General features: G+C 42.5%; 1 protein-coding gene across 4 annotated transcripts in view; it reads right to left on the reverse strand.

Annotated features, from left to right (window-relative positions):
• The window catches only part of PAG1 (phosphoprotein membrane anchor with glycosphingolipid microdomains 1), a 110879-nt gene that overhangs the window by 82425 nt on the left and 3120 nt on the right, over window positions 1-25334 (reverse strand). For 3 of the 4 annotated variants that reach the window (XM_015282858.4, XM_046937995.1, XM_025148017.3), the window contains exon 2: window positions 2001-2061. The gene's annotated coding sequence lies outside the window, so the exon portion shown is untranslated. Of the gene's footprint in view, window positions 1-2000; window positions 2062-2855; window positions 3538-25334 lie in introns of those variants that run through there. The other variant, XM_046937996.1, reaches the window with a different exon arrangement.

Below are 25334 nucleotides of genomic sequence, written 5' to 3' on the forward strand. Positions count from 1 at the left end.
ATCACTCTCTACAACTGAAAGGAGGCAGTGGCAATGTAGAGTTCAGCCTCTTCTCTCCAGTAACATAGACAGGACAAGTGGAAATGGCCTCAAGTTGCACCAGGGGAAGTTCAGGTTGGATATTAGGAGAAATTTCTTCTCAGGAGTGGTTGGGCATTGGAACACACTGCCCAAGGAGGTGGTGGAGTCACCATCCCTAGAGGTGTTTAAGGGAAGGGTAAATGTAGTACTTAAGGACATGGACAGTCAGTAATACTGATGGTAGGTGCACAGTTGGACTAGATGATTTTAGAGATCTTTTCCAACGCTAATGATTCTGTGATTTGATTCCTGCATTTTAGATGTTTATAAATATTGATGGTATCACCTCTCAGTCTTCTCCAGATTGAACTTTCTTTTAGGAAAAGCTAGGAACATGCACACAGTCAGTCAGCACGTATGATTAGTTTCAAAGTTTTTCACTTGTGGCCTCATCAACATGCTCTAAGTGAGGTACACCTACTTGGTATGCCTTAGAATAGCATTGATTCCCTTGAAAGTTTCAAGGTTACCTTTGTGCTAAGAAAGGGACTCGCAGTGTACAAAGCACTTCTGAACTGAGCCACAGAGTGCATTACATACAACTAAATAAACTGCACAAGTCAACAATTCATATGCAGAAAGCATTGAATGTCCCTTCATGACCAGTATGCTCTAATACAACTGCTTGAGAAAAATCCCTCAAATTGCAAATATGAGGGACCACTCAGCTGACTGGCTGATAAAGTCAAAATAGCCAATGTCAGGATTCACAATCGGCAGCTTAGAAAATGTCAACAACCCACCATCACTAAAAGTGAATTCTATGTAAAGAAGGTAATTCCCAGACTAGTGATGAGTGCACAGGTCACTAAGCAGCTGTCCTTCTCTCCCCAAAATAAAATGTTTTTGTTTTCCCTGCATTCAGTTCAGCTTCAAAAAATGGAAAGAGCAAACGATTGCCAAGGTGAGGAAAACAGCTAATACTCTCAAAATCTATTTGTGACCTTGCCATTATGAAGAACAAGAAGCAGAAGTTTAGCCCCACAGCAACTGGGTTTACCACTAGTATCCCTTACTAGAAACAGCCACACAACAAGGTCTGAGATACCTGGGATAAAAAACAACTGTAGTTTTTGAAAAATCAACATCTGCTAAGTGTTGGGAGTCCTTAATTATTTAAATAGCAATCCAGTATAAATGTCATGTTGCCCAAGTCTCATCAGACCTTCAGTAAATGAATGGGAAGCAGTACCAGCCTACATACTGAAGACTTGATCTCACTGCTCCCTGCGCAAAGATACAAGATATGTGCTGCAGATTGCATTCCCAGGGCACCTTCATAACCACAGCACTCTTCTTCATACCTTCGTAAATTCAACAGAAAATATGACTCCCAGCTGTCTGTTTCATTGTTTATTTTCTGTCCGTATCATGGAGACCTCATTAGCTATGCTTTCAGAAAAGCTTTCAAACAAGCAAACACAATGTATAGATCTGCAGCATCTACAGTAATCAAAGCATCAGAAGCAGCTTTTAAGAACTTGGCAAAGTAAGCAAAGATGTCAGATTCTGATAGGCAGCCATTGGTTTGCTCTTCCAAAACAGACCTATCAACCATATCAATCAGCACCAGGGCAGGAGATGAGAGATAAGGAAAGGTTTTCTAAATAAGTATATCAAAAACATATCCAGTTGATTCCAAGTCTTTCAGCTAAAAACAGTAGTGCTGCTTCTTAAGCCATAGAAACAACTGTATTTTCAGAATGTATCATGTCTTTATTTTATACACAAAAACGCAGCAAACCATGGTTCATGAAACCGTACGCAAAGGCTTCTGTAAAATCTATGTGAAATGTTGCTGCTACCCAATGTGGTTGTTTCGCATCACATTGTTCACAAATCGAGGGCGTCTTCATAAAGCTGAACTAAAGCCAAGCTGACCACCACAGGAAACAAAAAGGAATCAGATAAATAATTACCTTAAGGGTCTCTGTAGAGCTTGATGTTCCAGCGATGGACAGTATCAACAAATGCTTCCTCCTAGGTAAAAAAGAAGAAATTTTTACAACTCTGAACATAGCTCAATTATGCCATGCTATGAGAACGTAACACAGAATATACATTATCTCCCGTTGCTTCGAGTTCAAAATCAATTTCAAAGAAAAATACCCTTAGAAAAAGTTTTCCTTCCTTTACTTGAAATGCCCCGGACTGACTAATGTTGTTTTTAAACTCATTTTCAGTATTTTTATTAAAATCTCTAACTTCCAAAGTTCTTCCAAAGAAGTTAGACTGAGAATTTTGAAATCTTTATTATCTTATCTATATAATGTTCACAGTAACATGGATTTCATAGACCAAATTAGTATTAAAGGCACCTGTACACGGGGTAGTTTTATACCCATGCAGTGGCAGTATCCTGCCGTGGTTTCTGCACTTTGTTGTGCCTCATGCCTGGAAATAAACTGTTACTTGGTGACTGTACTGGTTTAGTATCTAGAAAGAGAGAATCAAAGGCAGCGATGATAGATTGATAAGCATAAAGAGAGGTGTGGAGGCTGCAGGCTTCCATCAGCACCAGCCTCGCAGTGCATACTGCTAGATATGGGATAATGTGGCCACGTGGCCCCAAATTTAACTCATCCGAATTTAACTAATTTGGATTGTAAACTGACTTAGGTAGAAGTAAATACCCTCCTTTCCCTGGATGCTTATTCCAGATGTAAAAGGTCTTCCACCTTTAACTCTGTAGGAAACTGTCTTGCTGTAGTATTGGAAGACTAGTTTAAAACGAAGTTAGAGCATATCTTCAGTGGTTGGTTGCAATAACTTACTTGAATGGCTTTCAAAACTAAATTAGCTAAAACTGCAGTCCAGCTTTTCAAGCCTTTTTCAAACCTACTGGTTTGCATTGCATTTGTACAATGCAAACCAGTCGGACTGGGAAGTCTAATTACTGCCAAAGTAAACTGAAATGGATATAAAATAGGCCGGTTCTGAAGGAATACACCATTTCTTCTACAGCACTAATTTTCAGAACAGACTCATGTTTCAAAAGCAGCTTAAGAAATGAGTGGCGCTGTCGGGCTATCTGCCTGCTCAGAAGGATATACTGATTCAATTACTTTCTTTTGACATAAGCCCAAATTACAATCAGCATAAGCACGTATTACAACCCAAACCCTTGCACAAAGAAATAATTTCCTTTTTTGTAAGCATTAACCAGCTGTTTTGCTGATTCAGGCCTCCCCATTACTGGCACGCTCTACAAAAAATCACGCAGTGCAAGTGACTACAGAACTGTTGCTTGGTTACATTCTCAATTATCACAATGCTGGTCTTACTCGTTCGGTGTCAAGGTCAATGCAATTGTTTCTTTTCTTTACTGATGAAGTATCCTGTTTATAAAAATTTTTATCTGCTTCCTACTTGGTAAAATATTGCCCATTTCAGTCAATCACGGCTGGTTATTCCCGCAGAGAGACAAAGCGTGAGAAAATGACCTGCAGCGCTCATTCTTGCCCTTAACACACACAGCTTTTTATCTCAACTCCACCCATAATGCCAGCTGCTTCTCAGCGACACACAGACACCAATTTTACCACAACGCTTCCTTCCTTCTTTGTCATAGCCTGTTAAATAAGGTAGAAATGCATTCGCTGTGTATTTATTCTCGTCCCTTCTAATCACAAGTGCAAGAAAAGTGGCAACTTTTAATTAGCACGCACCCCCAGCCAGTGGTGCAGGGAAAGCTAAAGCAAAGCAGGATTTTTCACATCAGTTTTAAATCCGCAAAGGTTTTGGTTCCTCCCTGCCTTTGAGGGCAGGTGTCTGGTTGTGAGGACTGTGATGCACTTGAACTACTCCACGCTGCTGAATATTTCATAGCCCTTGAGAAGCATAGCTGTAATCAACGTGCAAATAATGAAACGGGCAGCGATAACGCAGCAGAGGTAAAGTGTGCCATTAGAAAGCATCATTGCTTTGGCTGCTAGGCAGGGTAGCTGTAACAATTTATCACGTTATTTGATAAAATAATAATGCTATCAGCTACAAAATCAAAATGAATGTTATGCCAAGAAAAAAATCAGAAAGCATCTCAGGGGACAACATGAACAGTAAAGAAAAAATCAGGGATAGTGCCAAAAGAAATGCATTCAAGAAACTCTGCTACATGTACTTAGTATTAATCACATGCCGGTTACACATATCCCTGTCAGGAGTACTATCAGAAAGCGAAGTCTATCAAAGTTATAGCAGGAAAGGCCTTAGAAATATTGCCATAAAACAACTAAACAGAAAGTTGAAAAGTAGTAAACATTTTAATTTTAAGTAAAGTTTGTAAAGCAACGCAGCTGATGTCCCCATCTCTTTGTAACAGGATCTTGGGGTCTGACATTCAGAACCTCAGGTGTTTGCAGTGTCAGGTCTGTGCTGCCCAGCAGTGGAAAGCGCTCAGACAGCAAAAGGCCAAAAGTGAACTTCATGTAATGGCACTTCCTGCAGATATTCCATGAGCTACAATTAAGGATCTCATGTTGAAAAGCAGGATGGCACAAGAGCTGAAATGAAACAGCTCCATATCAGGATGTACCTGTGAATGGTGCAAAGAAGCTTCACAGAGAGAAGCTTATGTCCATAACACATAAGCTACGTCAGATTTCTGAGAAATGAAGCACTGACTGCTTGCAGAAATATAAATTAATGTCACATATGGCACCGTAATAGTTAGGTGGTAAAAGAAGCAAAGTCATCCATTAAGAGTCATGGAATTACAGAATGGCATAGGTTGGAGAGTCATTGAGTTTCAACCCCTGTGCCATGGGCAGGGTTGCCAACCACTAGATCCTGTTGCCCAGGAACCCATCAAACCCGGCCTTGAACGCCTCCAGGGATGGGTATCCACAGCTTCTCTGGGCAGCCTGTTACAGTGCCTCATCACCCTCTGAGCAAAGAATTTCTTCCTAACACCTAACCTAAAACTCCCCTCTTCCAGTTTAAAGCCATTTCCCCTTGAATGCATTGCTACCTACCTGTTGGTTCCCCTCCTGCTTGTAACATCCATTCAAGTATTGGAAGACTGCAGTGAGGTCTCCCTGGAGCCTTGTCTTCTCCAATCTAAACAAGCCCGTTCCCTCAACCTTTCAACAAAGAAGAGGTGCTCCAGCCCTCTGATCATCTTAGTGGCCCTCCTCTGGACTCTGCTCCACATCCTTCTCATACGACTCATACGGGCAGACATTCTTCATAAGTATTCCCATCACCAAAGATATCTATACACATCTTTATTAATTTGGCTGGAGGTGTAGCTCAGACCACTAACTCTCTACTCCAAACTGCAATGATCGGTATGGGTAAACTGGGAAAGGCATAATCTGTGTGTAGGAAGGAGCTACCTCAAACAACTTCTCCTAACCTCCGCCAGAGTAAGGGGAGTGATGACAGAGGTCAATACGGGCAAAAAAGGGTAGAGGCTGTCTACGCAGCACGTATCTCCTCAGACACCAGAGGAAATTCTGCTGAAGCACGGCTCCCGAGGCTGCCTACTCTTTTCTACCTCCAAGCAAGCACTGACACTCACAGACGCCTTCTGACACTGAAGTGGCATGCAATTAACAGAAGACTCCATTAATTATCTTCGGATACTCACAAGAAGAAGCTGAATGTTATTCTTAAAGATTACAGAACAGGAGAATTAAAGTGGTTGGAAGGGACCTTAGGAGATCATGTAGTTCAATCTCCCTGCTAAAGCAGGTTCCCTACAGCAGGCTACAAAGGAAAGCATCCAGAAAAGTTTTAAGTATCTCCAGAGAAGAAAAATCCTCAGTCTTTGTACCGTATTCCAGAGTTATGTAACTCTCAAGTAAGTTTTTCCTCATGTTCATACGAAAGTTCTTACGTTTCAGTTTGTGTCCATTGCCTCTTGTTCTGCTGCTGGGGACCATGGAAAAAAGCCTGGTCCCCTCCACTTGACTCCCACCCAGTGCATATATTTATAAGCATTGATAAGATCCCCTCTCAGTCTTGTCTTCCCCAGGCTGAGCGGTCCCAAGTCTCTCAGCCTTTCCTCGTAAGTGAGATGCTCCAGGACCTTAATCATCCTTGTGGCCCTCCACTGGATTCTCTCTAGAAGTTCCCCATCTTTCTTGAACTGGGGAGTCCAGAACTGGACACAATACTCCAGATGTGGCCTCACCAGGGCAGGGTAGATGGGGAAGGTAGCCTCCTTCCAGGTCTGGAAAGGTCTGAATGCAAGACTGCAGTAGGTTCATTTGCAACACTGCATGCTGCAAGGTGAAATCTTGGCGGACGTGTGAGAATACTCAATGGGATGTAGCAGATGTGCAAGTAAAAAGCCAAGAACAGTGGGGGAAAAAAATAGCTAGGTTCTTGGAGAAAGAACCTCTATGTTCAAAGAAAGACTTCAATTATTGTCAGTCTAATAATCCTTTATGCATTTCAAAAAGTAGTTCACAGAAACTCCAAGAAACCAGGCACTTTTATAAAAGAAACATATATTGTTCTATATTAATAAAGGGGATAAATACATCCTCTTTGTTCAGTCTCTTTGTACTCACTATGCTATCTACACGGATACCTTGTATTTTCATTGCTTTCCTCACCAGCAAGAGACAGGCAAGGTGGATGGGTTTAATATTGCCAAAGAAAATCTGGCATACACATGTTCAGTGCAGCAGGGGGAAATCAGCTCTCTCTAACATCTCAGAAGCATCACTTGTCACTCTGAAATAAAGAGGTGTCTCAGGGTGATTCTGCACTGGAGTCATTCCCATGCTTTGATAATCAAAGGACTCTTCCTAGTGTTATCTTCCATCTGCCGGAGAAGAGATCACATAGATAGACCTTCTAGCCAGATGGAGTCACCAGAAATTCTCTTCATCTATCAGAAAGCTCAGACACAATTGAAATGCTCTCATTCATATTCTCCTGCTCTCCCTCCTGCAAATACCCAAAGATAAATTACACAGACAAACTCAGACTTAGACTTTAAATGTCACAGACAAATCTTACGCAGCTCATTTTCTCTTCCATTTTTTTCCCAGCATGAAAGAATTATTTTTATTAACTCACTGGGGGTCATAACAGACCTTAAACAATATAAGGTTGGTGGGACTGCTCTCAGAGTATCCTCATTAAGCATCCCCAAAACTATTTCAACAGTTGCAAATGTTATGCAGCATTGCCAGCTGTCTTCTGGATATCAGCATTCCAATCTGACACCTCTGTAAAAATGAAAGGCTGTGGTGATAAAGGCTCCTGTAATTTATGAGATGTCTTTATACAGAACTAGTTTTGGAGAAAGGACTGTGTGGATGTGGGAGCGTGCATGCATGCACACACACATATGTGCAGTCCTAACATCAAGGGACCCCCAGAAAATGCCTACCGCCAAAGTAGGGCTCTCACTCCCAAATGTCCTCTTCCAAGATGTCAAGGTAGGCGCAGTTCACTACTCACCCAGCTCCTTCTCCTTGTACAACTCGTAATGAGAGCCCTGCAAAATTTGCAGTATCAGTATGATCTTCCAAGAGTAGGTATGTGCCAACATGCTGAGAAAAAGCACTTGGAAGACAGTAATGGTATTTCCTGATGTTGAGTAACAGGTGAGGCTGGCAGCAGCACTGCTTACTAAAGCTGTCTGGCACTCTACTTTCTCAGAGCCATTTTCAACTGTTTAAATATGCAGGCTTGTGCTAAATTTCATGTTCAGTATCTCCATTAATGCCATGCATATATTTCTGAAAATAAAGCCAAAGAAAAATGCCTATCCCTGCCCAAGTGAAAAGGTCTTGGCATCCTTTTTTCTTTGAAGAACTTTAATACCTCTAATATTTGAAGCAGCCTTGACATGAAACAGGAAAAAGCTTTTTGTCAGAGAGATGCTTTTACTGCACCCCAAGATGAGAGAGGTGCAATACTGTGAAAACAGGAAAAAAAAAATACCAGAAGAGTAATGGAAAAGGGAAAATTGGGACTGAGACATGTGGGGAAGATGATGGATGAATGTCAAGGAAGTTTGGCTGCCAAGACAGGGAGAAAAGGAAGGTGATGGAGGGCAAGAAACTAGGGAGGAAGGAGGGTGAGAGTCAGTCAATCTAGGCAAAAGTTAGGGAGAAAAAAATGAGTAAAACAGAAGACTGGGAATCACGTGGATGCAGGAGGACACAGAGCAAAGAAGGCAATGACTGAGACCTGAGAGGCTGGCTGAGAGACCGGCAACAAGAGAGAGTCAAGTGAGTGACAGGAAGGCCATGTAAGTCCATCTGGGGTAAAAGAGGAAATGCACAGATCACTAAAAGAGGAAGAGTGGCTACAGAGGGAAGTACAAACAGCTGTTCTAGAGACAATTGGTCTGGAACATTTTCTGCTTTAACGCATTTCTCAGCATAGCTGGCACCAAGAGCACAAAACATTAGAAAATATAATAGACTTGTCGTAATGTAGTAACATAATCCAATGGAGTTGTAGTATGGCTCTTCCAAACGATGACATGCTAATGCACTGTTCCTGTTAACAATTCTATACCAATTTATATTAGCTGCAGACTCTCTTGTTCACACTCTCTTATTTAGGCATGCCAGTGGCTTGAGGGGAGGGCTGAGGGATGGCCTTGTCTCGACATGCTGTCCCAGCAGAAACCTCACTGTACGGGGGGCAAAGACAGGAGGACAGGAGGAAAAAGTCTCATCCTGATGGGTCATGCATACAGCATGCCCGGATCCGAGTGCTCCTGGGTCCAGTGGTATGAGTGTGCCCTTAATTATTGCCATGGCAACCAACTAAATACACAACCACCCCTCCTCATGCTGTATTCTCTTTGTGAATTTTAATTTGTGGAACTGGCACACAAAGACCAGGAAAAATGACTGAGATTTATTTCTTTATTGAAAAAGTGAAGGTAGCGGCGCTGTTGATGGCTGCTGCTAGAGTTATAGATGCATCAGGGGAAAATACTGCACTGGAAACCTTTCCCATGACCCAGCACAGAAGTAGTTTTTAAAGCAACTCAGCAATACAGTTAGATGTCAACAGCAGCCTCTTCAGCTTCTAGAGAAAAGACGAGGGGGGAGATCTCACCACTCTGTGATGCAGCCATTCCAGTAAAGCCTAATTTCACATAATAAAGCCTAATTTCATGTAATTGGCTAGAGTCAATTCAAGAGGAGATCCTAGAGGGTAGGGGGAACGAGGGGAATGACAGGAAAGGCAAGAGAAAAAGCAACAGTATTCCAATCAGTCAAAAACATGAGCTGATTTCCTTGCATTACACCTCATCCCTTTGCTGCTCATTAACCGAGGCTTCTGGGCCTAAACTGCCCTCACAGCTCCAAGTACCACCCATCCCTCAGCCCTCCCCTCAGCTGCAGTAGTTCCAGAGACCAAAACCTATAGTGGTCCAGAAAGGGCCTGCCAGAATAAATCCAAGAGAATGGGCTCGTAAAAGCTTTCTCCCAGGACTCCCCCACATTCTGCAGTGTTCTCCAAAAAGGCATGACCTGGTTCACACCCCAGGAGCCCAACACCCAAGTGTTGGGTATCCCCAAAGGCCTTTGTGCAGCAGTACCCCAGTAAACTCACACCATTCCTCAGCTATTTCTGAAACATAGAAAATAATCAAAGGCTGTGGTGACTCTGGGAGTGTTTTACATTAATTGTGGATTAGATGACTTTGTGCAGAGTCAGGAATTGTTGCTGCAGCTTCTACCACTGTTTTTTGGGCTTTTTTTCCCCCCCCACTTCTTCATCTAACAGCTGAGGTGCCACCCTCAGCTGCTCCTTTGCCTACACAGTCCCAACGCGATAGCAGTAACAATAAGAGACCAGACCTCTCTATGTCCATCTACATAAATCTCCCATTGCATCTTAAAAGAAAATGTATACTGGAAAGAACTCCCTCCACTGCAGGGGAATTTTTGGGCTGCAAATTATTCATCCATAAGTGAAATACAGCAAGGTGTAACAAATGAAATGGCCAATGGCATCATACTCAACGTGCTCTCCTGCCCATTGTTCCAGACCGAACTGCAAGGCATCAAGAATATGTGGTACATTTAAGGATGTTATCCAGACACCTTTCTCTTTACCTTCCCCCAAACGGCACAGCCCAGCCCGGAGCTGAGTTGTCTGTGGAACACAGAGCACAGCAGATGATCATTGCGTGCTAAGATCTCAGCAGACTTGCCTTTAATCAACCAACACAATTCAAAGTGCCAGTTCAAAAAAGGCATCTCAGTAAGAAAATATCCCGCACCTCTGCCACAGGGAGCTTTGCTTCAAGAAATGTGCAGACAAAGCTGAAAAATGCAGCAATTTAAGAGGAGCAAAATTGGACAGCAAGAACATTTACCTTTTATCTGAAAATGATTCATGAGACACCCCTATGAAGTGTCAGACAACAGCAAAGCAGTTCATCTACTATTGATAACCCAGCAGTCCTAAGCCATCAATAGCCATTTGAGTACTCCTGAAGGAGATTCAGCTTCATCTACATTATTTTCTTTATTGACAGACCAGGGATATATTCATGGATGTTTACGAAAGTGCAAGATAGCAAAGTATTGTATGTTTTATCACACTATCAAAGCAGAGTCTTGTTCAGATACAGTTAGTGTGTAATTTCTGTCCTTCTTAAAAGCTGGAAGGCAATCATTAGCATGTTGGATCTGGCAAGCTCATATTATCCATCTAGTAATTACAGAAAGATGAAGAAACCTTCAAGAAAAATTACTCACAAATTTCTGCATTTACTACACACCTGACCAAAATGCTATCACCATTACTTAAATTAGCACATCTTTCCCATAAACTTTTACTCAGAACACATTAACAGCAATATAAAATGCATCATATAATTATTAGAAGCTGTATTGACAACATTTTATCTTCCCTTCTGACTTCAAAAATTAGAACTATATAATCACAGACTGGAGGCAGGAAAATACTGGACAGTGATGACTAGCTAAGGTTTCATGGTAATTTGCTGGGCAGTACTAACCCAGATGAACACTGCAATGCAGCTCCAGCTTTTCAAAATATGTATACCATTAGTCAATTCTACTCATACTGCAGCAGTGTCAACATGCTAGATACAGACCAAAAGATAATCCCACTCTCCAGAGACTGCCGTATAAAAAGACAGAATGATGAGAGATGAGAGAGATGTAAGAACATACATATGCATTCATATACAGAGTAATTGGGATGACCGGCCTATGTCTCATTATCTCATTTATTCATGCTTCAGGTGAAGGGAGAGACAAAGAGGTAAGAGCAAGATCACAGAAGCTGGAGAGGGACAGCTATACAAGGAACTAGAAGAACAGGAAAAAAAAAAAACCAACAGACTGAACGTGGAAGGAGAGGCCATGAATTAAGAGCTTCTGCCAAAACCAGTGATTGATGTCAAAGCAAACAAGCAAACAATAAAAACAAAAATCAAAAAACCAACAATGCTCCATGCTATACAAAGGCAGGGCTAAAACCAGCAGGACCAGGGTAATATTGTTCAGTTTCTGGACTGCCCAGACTCAAAGATGGTTACCACAAGGCAGCACAACACAAATATAGGCCCTGCTCTTGTAAGACCATCTCTAGGCCAGAGGCTTCAAGCAGAGCCACCTGCGTTACTGTGGGAACAATGACAAATGAACCAGGATCCATCCACCTTGGTGTCAGGTCCAGCTCAGTTCCCTGGCTGAAAGCAGGCTGCACGAGCATCTCCACAGCCAGATAGTACAGGCAGAGCTGAACTCAAACCAACTCTGTGCCAAACTATCACGGTTTAGTCGTGCTGAGTTCCTCAGACAACCCACAGCTCCCTGCTGATCAACCTCTTCCCCTCTACCTGAACAGCAGAGAATCAAAATCCTGCAGTTTGCAACAGTGGAGATTCAATGAGGTTGTGCTCTAAGTTAAGAAGAAGCTTTTATCACAAACCAGGAAAAAGAAAAGGGAATCAATCCCCATTGAAGAGGACTTCCAAGTAGTCACTCAGGGCTGCTCCCAAGGCTGGTGCCAGAGCAAGATTTGGCCAATCCTGGATACATTTACCATGACTTTCCTCATCACTGTACCTGCTCAGGACTCCTACCACCAGCTTTGCATTTAAAGAGAGTTACTCCCAGAACATATTGCCTCAGAATTCAGCTCAGAGTCAACATATTGTTCAGTGCTTCCTTATCTCCTAGAGATTAAATGCAGCTTCCAGTGCTCTTCTTCTGCTGAAGGGCCCTGTGTCACTGCTTAGATGACATGGACCCTTATCTCCCCAGCTTACACACACACCTTTTTAATTGCTCTGGGGCCGGCTGCCTGGACAGGGCCAGTGGAGATAAGGTGAGGGGCAGACCTTGAAGCCACTTTGGCAGGAGCCAGAGGCAGCTTCAGCGAGGACCCCTTCCTTCCCTGTCTTGTGTTTCATGTAAATGAAGTCTTAGGACAAGACAAGAATGTGAAGACTGCAGCAAAAACACCAAAGAGCACGCATCCTGCCTGGCGCTAATTCTGAAAACTACAGCAACTAACAAATAGATTCAATTACCGAGGTAGATGCTAACCCAGTTCAAGGGAATTGGTACATATGTTATAACAAGACGCTGGAGCCTCGGCCTGATCACATTTACATGAAGAAATCATTTTATGCAAATCTCCTATCCACAAGTGAAGGCCATGCAAGAGAGAAGAAAGAGTGGTGTGCAGAGATTTGTGGTGCATGTCGGATGGGCAATTTAAGGTAAATCATACCATTCGGTTATACAAGACATATAATCTGGAGAGAAAAAGAGTGTAGCTTCAAAGTCATAAATTATTTATAAATAATACAGTTATCTCATGAAATATCCAAGAGGCTAACCACCTATTTTTTCCATTTTTTTTTCCACTTTGGCAAATCCAGGAGAAGCTGAAGATGAGCATTTATGAAGAAAGAGCTAATTTTTGGGAAGGGTGGACTTACACAGTAAAGTTAGTTGTGGGTTTGTGAACAGCACTGTGGGATGGCGGTGCTCACCCCGTAAGAGGAAAGGAGAAGGCAAAATAAGTGAGCTGGAGTGTGCTAAGGAGAGAAACTGCTCCCTGGGGAGCTCTCACCCTCTCAGGACCATCACTGCTATTCAAAATCACTGCTTGCTTTCTGCCAGTTTCCATCTTCTTTTAAGTGAAATCCCCAAAAGGCAGCATGGAGATTCGCTGTGGCGTACAGCATGCTTTCTGCCAGCAATGCCATCTCCTCAGAGCATGAGCTACACTCTGCGAGATGTGCAGTGGCACCTCCATACTCAATTTGCCAGCTTCTGTCAGCAGATGACACCTTCTCATCTTTGTCACTCAGTGAAGCACCCGTCCATATTCCCCTATAGTACATAATGTAACTAACTTTTCCTTTGTTTCAAATGTGCTTTCAGCTGCCTGATCATCATACGTGCCAACCAGGGCTACCCACTTTCTGATATATACGCAGTTTATCATTTACTTTTACGTTGCACTCTCTGCTCTTCAAAGTCCTTTCAAGATCTCAGTATTCAGTTTGCACGTGACCCAACACAGTCCAGTTGTTTTCTGTTGGATTCATTAGGGGCAGATATCCACATGCTTTGTAGTCTGAATAACTCTTAACTTCTGTGCTTTCAGCAGACCACCCTTTCTGCCTGCTTACGTTCCGATGCAGATGCCTTACGTGACTTATACAATGAGCCCAAGCAGCCTCCCATGCTGAGCCTGAGGATATTAATTTTCTCTCTCCTGACATTACCCTGTTTTCAACTAGTTTCCTTTTATTTGTGTGTGCAAAGGTATTTCGGTTTCTAAAAAGCACTAAAAGCTAAAAGATGGATATGCAAGCACTGTATCTCAGACCGTTTCTGAGACTCTTTGAAGTGCTGGTGTTTATTTCCATTGTATAACAAAAAGCAATTTTTCCTAAGGGTAACACAAATGTAATTCTTGAGTTTGCTGCTCATATCACATGTGCAGTAATGAGGCAAATAAAACATAATAAGAAAATAAATCAGATTTTTTTTCTGTTATCTTCAGATATTAGCATCACCATTTTACAGCAATAAAGAGAGGGAAACATCATTAAACTTCTCAACTTCAGGAGCGTACCTTTTTTTTACATCAAGGAAACTAAAAACAAACCTTCTTATATAATAAAGAGCAAATGTAGCACCAAATGTCATTTCACACATGCAACCACCACTGCACACCGAGTCTGTATGCATAATCCCTTTGAAGTCACAGCGGAGTATCAAAATGCAAATCCCAAAGTATTAAGAAATCCACATTTTGGTTATCATGGAAATAAATCTCCTCAGCAGCTATTGCTCATGTATACTTTGGCTTGTCAACCTCTGCAGCTTTAAAAAAGAAAAGAACCAACAAAACACCACCAATATGATTATTTTCTTAACTGTTCTAAACATGTTAAAATGACTTCAAATGCCATATAAGTTCCAATCCTGCTGAACATAATTTCCTTCCCGCGCCACAGGCTCTAGGTACCAAAACCAAACAACTATGTCTATTTTCTATAGGAAGGAAAGTCTGTCTCTCCCTTGGTTAAACTTGTTCCTACTGAAGTCTGCATCCACTCTGCAGCTCAGATCTTAAATGAAAAGGGAAATATCACCCATTTTGCCACCCATGAAGGCCTTAGCCACAAAATTACATATGCAGTTGTTTCTCTTTTGAAGTCTCTAATATTGCAAGTACATCCAGAACTGAAATGGGTCTTGTGAAAGCATTTAATCTGAGAACTCAGTAAAGGCTTAAATTTCATCCTTTTCTAAAATGGCAACTCTCCTTCTCCTTCAGGAAAATCAAACACCTCATGTAAAGACTGCTCCTCTTCTACCTCAGACAACTTTATCCCTGACCTGCAAAGCCTTCCACAGTCACCAAGGATCACAGTTGAACAATCCTATTTACACTGAGAAGACAGCACCGATATATCCAAGATCAGCCTCTTTGCAAACTTTAACAATTCCAAATAGGAAATAAATTAATATGAAAAAAAATGTTTCAGTCTTTATTCTGCAAATGGAGAGTCACGGGATAAAAACAAACTGGACACCAATAGTCAAAGGGTAACTCCACTGCTGCTGCCCTGGTGACAAAGATTAAAGCTATGCCTGAAATCAATTAGCTTGCAAAACAAGATGAGAAGGTCACCAGTAATGGTTCCATTGCTTCCACTTGCATAAAAAGCTGCACATTTTGAGTGTTTTGTTTCCAGGCTGCCGTTAGCTCTGTCAGAACGAAGAAACAAACTCAGTGGCACACCTTTGTGTTTTACAACAAAAACAGTCTCTGTAGGCCTGTATTGATACAAGTCTCCTGCCTTGCATCTTGGCTATGATACTGCTTACGGGCTATCAGCACGACAGCCAAGCTCACCACCTAGTTTGTCATTCCACGGAGACAAATGTGACACGATGCTGGCTGTACAAATACAGCTACTACGAACTGGGCTTTAAAGAAAAAAGGAATCCATAGAAAAGGCCATACAAGTGACTTGCACAATAACCATTATTTGTCTAACATTTGCAGACTCAAGTCACTGCTAAGAATGAGATTTCTGCTTATTTGGTCACATATAGCAGGATATATTTGTTCACTCATAGCAGGATGAAAACATTTTCTTTTATTTACATCCTGCACGAACAGGAGAAAATGACAAACAGCTTCCCTGCTGAACAAACCAGTGTACGTATGCAAGAGTTTCTGTTTTAAAAATTGAGGTTGAAAAAGCAGAACTGAACTGAGAAGCAGACATGAGGTACCTAGATTGTACTGATAACCTTTTCTGGGCAAGTGAAGAACTATCTTCAAGTTCTTTAAAGGACAGAATAGGGAACTGTTATTTAAGAACAGGCTCTCTTTAAAAACGTTCTGTCTGCACAGAAGATGGCATAGAGGTGGTCTTGCCACTCATCCAGCACAGCTGCTTTCAAGTGCAGTTGGTCTCATCACACGACCACAGGACGGATGACGTTGGCAGGGGCCTCTGGGTCCTTCTGGCCCAACCCCTGCTCCAGCAGGGACACCCAGCACAGGGGACACAGGGCCATATCCAGGCAGCTAATAAAGATCTCCAAGGAGACTCCGCAGCCTCTCTATGCCAGTCTCCCATACAGTAAAGAAGTGCTTCCTGGTGGTCAGAGGGAGCCTCCTGTGTTCGTTTGTGTCCACTGCCTCTTGTTCTGGCACTGGGCACCACTGAACAGAGCCTGGCTCCATCCTCTTGTCACCCTCCCTTCAGGACGGTCCCTTCAGGACACTGATGAGATCCCTGATGAGCCTCCTCTTCTCCAAGATGAACAGATCTGGCTCTCTCAACCTCCCCTCACAGGATGGTGCTCCCCAGATCCTTAATCATCTTCACAGCCATTCACTGCACTCTTTCTCCTCAGCACATCCAGATCTCTCTTGTACTGGGGAGCTCAGAACTGGACACAGCGCTTCAGGTGTGGCCTCATCAGTGCTGAGCAGAAGGGAGGGCTTGACCCATTCACAACGCTTGGCCAAAAGCAGCCAGGATACCTATTCTTAGTCTCAGGTGCACACTGCAAGTTCATGTTCAATATGGTGTCCACCACAACTCCCAGGTCCTCTTCTGCAAAACTGCTTTCCAGTTGGTGTCTGGGGCTGTTCCTACCCAGATGCAGAACTCTGCACCTTCCCTTGTTGCCAAGTCATTCCCACATGTTTAAATGTTGGATGTGTGACAACACTTGGCTACTCTCAGTAACACAGCCGACGTTGATATCCTCTGGACACAGCGATGACCAGCTGGGGCCAGACACAGACTCACCAGAAGCCAGGCTTCTCTCTCCCAGTATAAACTACCTATAGTCCTAAATGCCACATTAGCTACATCCACCTACAAGATCAACTTGCAGTCTCAACATCCCCAAACACAAAGCTCGGTACACACCATATCACTGGACCGTGCTTTTGGAGGTTAACCTCTTCCTTCATCAAATCCCCTCTGCTGCCAGGACTAAGTGAAAAAAAAAAAATCCATAAGAGAAGATGACTTGAAAGAGGGAGAAAAAGGCAAGTTTAAATATGCAGTGCACATCTTCAGCACCTCTCTGCTTTCACGCTGAAACACCAGTTGTGGGGAGAGAAAGTAGCAATGCACTTCTCCCTTCCATGGTAGCACCACCCTTAGTATACGATTGACTTAAGAGAACTGAATTTTTCAAAGAGCCTGTTCCTACCCGTATAAAATCAGGCTGATGCAGACACACACGAGGTGTTTAAGTAGTATGAATCTCTTACTTCTCGTCATTTACCTACACCAATCTCCACACTTATTTTTCTGAAGTCAGTCTTTCTAAGCTACTGATTAACTGCAGGGTGCACTATTTTTATTAAATGATGAACACTAACATTTCAGAGTTAGACCTCAGGAAAGTGATTACTCTCTACTGACAGACAGCTTAAGCACAGACATTACTGAGTGGTTTTTGTCTCTGTTACTCTAGATTTCAGTGAAAAGAAGCCTTTTCTGTTTGAAGCTGCTACCTTTTTTAAGCATCAATGTAATTAAACACACAAGCTAATACACAATACAGAAAATGCTACTGCTCGGTGGAACAAGAGTGTGTCTCTTGCTGTGTGGAACACAGAAGCTGCAAAGCCTTGGAAGTTCTCACTCTGTAGAATCACAGCACTTGCAAAATGTAATTTCTGTCCTGTTCTGAAAACAAGTCTTCAGAAAATGTTTGTAACTGTCTACCCTGAATAAAATATTCTTGATTGCTGATCAAAACTGATAACCACTGCTAATTTTACCAGTGCCCAATTTCAGTAACTCCCACAGTTGGGAGAAGCAAAGAGCTGACAAAAACCAACCCAGCGTTTCCAGGTTCCCAGACAACCAAGCATGAGGCCCATAACTCCAAGGCTCAGTAGCCCAGGTGATTCCACCCAGCTCCTCACACGATGGACACCTCTGGCGCTTCCAGGCCCTCTGCTTCATGGCAGGCAATGAAATCCCCAGGTCACCTCCCTCCAGAAATAAAAGCAGAGAGGACCGAGTTGCTGCAGCTCTACCTAGCCAACATCTCCAGAGGTGCTCAAAGCCAGGCAGCTCTGGTAAGCCCACCCTCGTCCGCTGGTTGTCCAAACGAGAGCTTGAAGGCCCGTCGTGTTTCACAGCTTGGATCTCTCCTGCCAGCCCAACCCAGCTGTTTCTGGAAGCTGCCAACTGAAACTGCTGATGCTAGTGTGTCCAGGAATGAAATGCACCACACAGTGCACGTACCATGTCTGAACACTGATGAAACGCTGAGTTATTGGCTATCTGCATGCTGAAAACAATTTAGCTAATTTCCTCACAATAACTACTTCTCATTTTGGGGAGAAATCAATCCTCTGCTTGTAGGCTAGTTTGCTTTCTCCAACACTTCTCTAGGGCTGTGTCGCCAGACTTGCTCAGGAAGATGCCAACAGAGTCATCTGGAAACCAACATCCATCAGTTCATACCAACTGGTTAGAGCTCACACCAACACACTCTCACAACCAGATACAGACATCACTTTTTCCAATACAAGATATCTGTTAATACGAATCAGCTCCTTGTGTAGGGGCTGCTCAGAAACGAGACAGACTTGTTAAATGAATTAAGAGTGGGCTCTCAAGTGAGGAAAGGCTTCAGGGTTCACTCACACAAATCAAAATACACAACTAATACTGAAATATAAATCAAGAGTATGAAATGAAATCTTAATGTTGAGAATGGAAAGTAAAATTAATTCGTGCTTTCACTTCAGTCAATAAAATTGACTGGAACAACAATTCAAAAGATTGGACAGACTGTCCACTAAGATACACTGGAAGACTGAACTGCTGTGCCATACCTCCACATAATTAGTGCAAAACCCTTTCCCAGTAGATCGGCAAATTTCATGTCCTTAGTTGCTAGGTACATCTTGTTCCAAACCAGCTACACTGGCAACACTACAAGGTGCTGATTGGTACGCATGCCATTTGAATACCATGGACACAAATGAGAGAGGAAACAAACAGGAATGAAAATTGCTTTAAAAATAATAATAATAAACTGCATTAATAGATAACGCTTAAGTAGAGATTAATTACAGGTGTTCTGTAGGTAACTATTTACCCAAGCTCCCATGCATAATGTCACATGCCACTACTCCCCAGTGCGATGAATTACGCCCCACAGGAAAGCACTGTGACAAGTCACATCACAGGAGTCATGAAATGGAGGTCACCGTACCAGCCAACAAACGACACATTAAAAAAGAAAAGAAAGGCAGAAAATGTTCTTTATACTTCCCATTTAAATACGAACATGAGGGATTTATTTTACTAATCTGTGGCTGGCAGCGTTGGGGCTACGTGGAGCTGCCGAGACAAATGTCTAATTTCCAACCCCCCTCCAGCTACATCAAGGTAAGAAAGAAGAGCGCTTCTGTCACTTCTGAGCTGATTACTGCAACACAGCCAATGCTATTTTCTGGCTTCCCTCCCATAACTAGGACAGCCAATTAAGATGGCCAAGATAGTACAAAACATACCTTTTCGCAGCATTCTCATCTGTATTTTATTTTGCCTGCCCGTTTACAATTCTACATCTCTATACCAGCAGCGTGATGAGGAGGGCAAAGGAACTGCACGAGCAACTTTATCCAAATCTCAGCGTACCCAGACTGATTAAGCACCAGGTCACAATTAGCCATCCTGGGGGAAGTGCTCTTTCTTACAGAAACGTACTAAAAATGAGGCAACAGTTTGACAGTATCTCAAAGTGCAAGACAGAATACATGGATCCAGTTTGGCCTTTATCTATCTTCCTCTCCTTTTTCCTTAGGCAAGCAAATCTATAAAGCTTCTCATCTAATGCGCTAGATTAATAAATGATGAAGCTACAAACAGCAGAGTCCCAACCTCCTATGATGTGAGCTCAATTATTTTGCATTTAATAAGAATAAAGGAAAATGAAATTAATTTAATCTCTGTAATTGCCATGCTAAATGACACAATCTTGCCTATTATAACAGATAAAAACAATACATTTACATTTACCAAATCATCGTTAAGACATCTAATCATTTTTACTCTGAACAATATTCTGTGATGTATTAGGCACCATCCTTGGGAATGTACGTGCCAAATGCTGTAGCAGAAGTCAGGGCAGGCCATGCTTTCATCCAATACCAGGCTCTGGATTAGAGCTGCTTTTTAACTACGCTGTGTTTAAAAGGAAAGCAAAATTATATTTAGGAATGCGCTTCATGAACATTCTTAATTAAAGTCGTGCGGAACTCTATGTTTTCTTAGAGTTCTGATAGTAACAGCATTGGTCCATGCGCTCCACCAGAAGGAAAAGCAGCTGTTGTTTATTAAGGGAAGAAACTTTTGCAGGCCGTCTAATTTGCCAGGACACCACCTTCAATACCACCAGCAGTCATTTCCTCCTGCCGCTTCCCCAGGCTCACCTCTCAAACCGATGTCCCCAGGTGGCAGCACGGTGCAGGCACCAGTGCTCCCACACAGCCCTCAATTCCAGATCCGTGTTTCTCCCCACTGCTTTAACCAAATCCTGGACATCAGACCTCCTCAAACCAGGGCTCCTATTCCACACTCATTCTCCCCACCACGGCACAATCTGCAGGACTTCAGGTCACCTTCTCTTCCATTCTGAAATATTTTTTCTTAAAGGTGAGTAAGAAAGACAGTCAGCAGCATCCCAAACAAGCTTTCTCCACAGCCCTGCCCCACGTCCTTTCATACATCTCTTGAAAAAGCCTGCCTGAAGCAACTCAGGACTTTGCTTTGCCATTTCTGGTGGCCACACCGCAGTGGTGGCTCACAGCCATGTGACAACAAGCATATCCAGCTCTTTCTCTCCTTCAGTCACTTCCAAACGATGAGCTTCTAATCCCTTTGGCTTCAGCTGTAAAATTCCCATTGATCGATAATGGATTTTCCACTGATGTAGAATCAGACACTTTGACTACACCACTACAAATTAACAGAAGAGAGCTCTGCTAATCCTTTATAAGTAAGCTTAATCTTTTGGTTTATAGAAGGAGCGAAGGCCGCCTTTTCTCCAAGATCAAGAAGATTTTTTTTTTTCTCATTTTATTTGATCAAAACCAGTACTTTTTGGAAGTCACAAGTCGGGATAGCACCACAGATGCACATTTCTGCCAGGTGAAAATGGAAGAACTTGAGCTATGGGTTCTGAAGTCAAAAGCTGGTATCAGCTCTCTGGGACTTCAGTCCATAAGAAGTGTTCTCATTTGGAAACAGCAGACTGACAAAGCCTTTATAGCATTCACCTTTCAATTAAACACGAGTAAGATCTGAAAGCTCACGTTAAAATAGCTGTAAGATTTGTTAGGGTTCTCTTAATTACGTTATTTGAACATTTCTTATACATTATCTATACTTAGGGCTATTAAACTGCAAGCAAATATTAGCACCTCCAAAGACTGCTACAGAACTTGGCTAGTACCTCTAAAGCAATAAAATCATCAGAAAGATGAACTTATCTTGCATTAGGACACTTTTTTCATTAAAACAAGATTTTGTTAGATAAAAATCAAATGCACTTTATCAAGTCTATGGGTAGCAGAAAGGCTTTCCTTTTTATCACAGGAAAGCAAACTCATCGTTATGCTTCAATGCCTGGTAAACAAGAGCTCAATCAAGTAAACCCCTGCTCCACTGAGAGACCACTACTCACAAAGACTTGTTCCACTGCAGTCAACTGTCTGTGCAAGGATACTCAAAAACACTAAAATCCTGACATATCAAGCCCAAATATAACAGTTTTAATTGGTACTGCACATCCAATAGCCCTTAATTTGACATCCTGCAGGGCACTAGATGCAAACATTTCTTTGATTTAGTGATTCATCGTAAGCACTGCTCCTACAATGGGATGAAAACAAGTCTTAAATACAACAGCTAAGTGGTTCCTCTAAAACACTGAAATGCCACCTTCCTCCATAGGACAATAAAATGTTTCTCTGTTGTCACGTATTTCATTTCCCCTGCTCAGGTGGGTGACCTTTTGAAAGGAGCACTGGAGGCTGACATACACCTTCATTAAAGCCATGCTTCTGCCTTCCCCTGCGTCTACAAAAACAATGAGCACGGGAGGGATGAGGTGAGAAATCCAAGGAGTAATTAAGAGATTTTGTTTCAGGGAGTTATCAATTATTTATGAGTAAATTCCCAGATGAACACATCCAAAGATGAACAGTTTTTAATACATTTCACTTCTGTACACATGGCACAACGCAATCAGACACGAGCTAAATTGGATGTCTGACTGTTTGCGGAGTCAAATGGTGAGGAGAATCTGGGCATCAGTACATCACTGTTATGTATTTAAAGTACAAGAGTCTGCTAGATGTAAAGATCTTTCATGACATTCCTCCACCTCTCAAAGAAATCATTCTTTATATTATCTCTTACTCATCAAGACTGCAGCAAAGAAAAAGCTCATACTGAAAATTTTCTGTAATTATGCTAACATAGTTCTCTAAATAGTCTAATTTTCAAAATCTTATAAACATATCAGCCAGCTTTGAATGGAATTTTATTCCACAATGGAATGAAATGAACCTGAACTGTTATCATTAAGAAAACACCAAGCTATGGTCTTTTTCTCCAAAACAGGGTTTATCCTTTTCAAAACAAAACATTTTACTTTTCTGTTTGTCAACTGCCCATCTTAAATAGAAGATCCAAAGACTCTTTGTGATATGGGAAATACAAACGTTACACCCCCTCCCTGTGGTAGGAGGGTTGGAACTTGATGATCTATGGGATACCTTCCAACACAAGCCATTTTATGATTCTATGATACATGGTGGTCATCCTCACGAAGCAAGTACTATGGAACCAAATCACTGCCAGCACTAAGAATGCTTTCTACAGTGAGTTGCTGGTCTATGCTGTCACTGCAAACAGTCGTCCTGGAAATCCAGAAATGAAAAACAAACCTGATGTCACACCTTCAGGTTTGCAGAACTGTTCTTTCAACTCCTCCTTCCCAGACATTCCAACCAACACAGTACTGACAATGTCACCAAGGCTGCCACGGTCATCCTCCAGTGTATATAGCAGATGCCAAGATGGCCTCAGGGCCACCTTTTGCAAAGAGTTCAAGTCCTTCATGAAACAAGGCTTCAAGCACAGCCAGATGTGTCCTGCAGAACGAGCCTCCCCAGCATGCCAGCATCATGCCATCGCACGCCACGTTCAGCTGCCTCATGGGCAGCCCTGCAGACACCGCTTGAGAGGGCTCATTGCACGCCACACCAAGTGGGTCAGGGCTCTTGTGGTGCAACCTGGGTTCAGGCTCTGAGCTGTGTGGCTGCTGAGGAGGGAGGCATGCAGGAACACAGCAGGTTCTTCAACCCAAAAGTCATCTGCAAAGATGCCTTCCAAGGGATGACTGTGGGAACAAGCTCATCAAAAACACACTCTAGAGCAAGCACTTTTTGCCTCTTTCGCAGAAGAACTAGTATCTCCAGTGTGCTCTTTGTCTCTCCTGTTTAGATCAGCACTCACCTCAGCACTTCCACAATTCCAGGAGTAAAGTCAACTTTTGTCCTACCCTAGCTAGACTAAACTTGTCCAGTACCAAGAAAAAAAACACTTAGAAATCCATTTTAGGTTTGTTTGCAGTAGATTAGAGTGTTTGTTATGTATGTGGATGAAAGGAGCACATTAAGTACATCTATATTTACTTCAATACAGTGTGGCTCTTGAAGTTAGATGAAAAGATTTACCCTGGCCAAGCTAGTTTATTTATCAACATAAGCTATGTTCTCAAAGGTTCATCTTCATCATGTTTACATGAAAGTAGACAGAATTTTTCAAGGGTTGTATCACATTCTGAGAACTGGAAAAGGACAAAAGAAACTTTTGTGAGAACTGTAACATCAATGAGCAGCGCAGGAACAGTTCCTACCATTTCCAATTATTTATGGTGGGTGAGAAAAATCCTTCCCACATGGAGCAATTCCTCCTCACTCTGCAGACTTAGCAACAGCCAGAAGCTTCAGTGCATGATCAACCACTATGCACCTAAGCTTAGATAATGATGAATTGCACTCTTACACTGTAACAGCAAAAGGTAAAAGTTAACCACACCTGAAACACGAGTTTATGCAAATGTAGCTTCCCTAGTATCTAAAAAACAAAATTAAAAAAACCTTTTCTTCCATAAGAACAATTAAGGGCTTTTCATACTGAAGAAGAGCTCTTGGTTAGTGTTAACGAAGCATTCGGAAACACAGCAGAAATCAATGCACTAACCACCAACAAAGCCAGCTGTCTGAGTCTCGGTTATTGCCAACAGAACCCCAAACATGACTCCGTATTTTAATACAGAAATTTTATCCCTGAGCTATGTAAATATTTAAATGACATTTATGGACAGTATCATTCCTCACGAGTTTATACTTTCCCACGGAAGACTTCCATAGCAATTAACAATGCTGATCTTTATCCTCCACACTGACTGTCCATTCATCCTTTCTAAAACGAACACTGCTTACATACGACCCAAGAGGGCTGTAACAAGGCAGTATTTATCTGCCCTAACAATCTACCATCACTGTTTTAATTAAACCTTGGTTATACCACACTCACAAAGTGAAGAAACGCCTCCTGCCACTCATTTTCACCTGGCTACCCAGTGCCCTGCTGCAGGAGCTGCTATGGGGACTGCTCCCTGACTTCATCTACCCAACTGCCCCTAAGCTGTGGCACTGAATTGGGCCATAGGAAACTGTATCCCTTCCCAAAGAGGGGTACGCTCCTTGTCAAATCTGACTGATGCTCTTGGCTCAGGCGCCACAGTTTGCTCAAGTAACTGTGGAGACAGTGTTGTAAAAAAAAAATGCTTTCCCACTAAAGAAAAGCACAGTCAAACTGCGTGGGGGTTTGCAGCATATGCTCTCAAATATGGCACTGAGCACCTGGAATTTCCTGCTGACCGGGGTCCACGAGCAGCTCATACAGTGCAGCATTGCCTGCCCAGCACACAGGGTTCTGGGAGCTGGGAGGTCCAGGGACATGTCATGTGTGCTCATGGGAGACCTGCAGAGAGTCCCTGCAGGCTGCAGCTGCTGTATCCATGCATTTCTACAGGGCTTCCACAAGGCCTCACAAGCAGAGAGTGGTTTCCAAGCCTAGAGCTTACTGCTGGCTGCGTTACACAAATGAGCATGCAGTGCTCCCCATTCCACGCGTTAGCCACTGTAAGCGACAGCTGACTGTGGTGCTCACTGAA

This window comes from Gallus gallus, chromosome 2 (genome assembly GCF_016699485.2).
Source record: "Gallus gallus isolate bGalGal1 chromosome 2, bGalGal1.mat.broiler.GRCg7b, whole genome shotgun sequence".
Taxonomy (NCBI): Eukaryota; Metazoa; Chordata; class Aves; order Galliformes; family Phasianidae; genus Gallus; species Gallus gallus.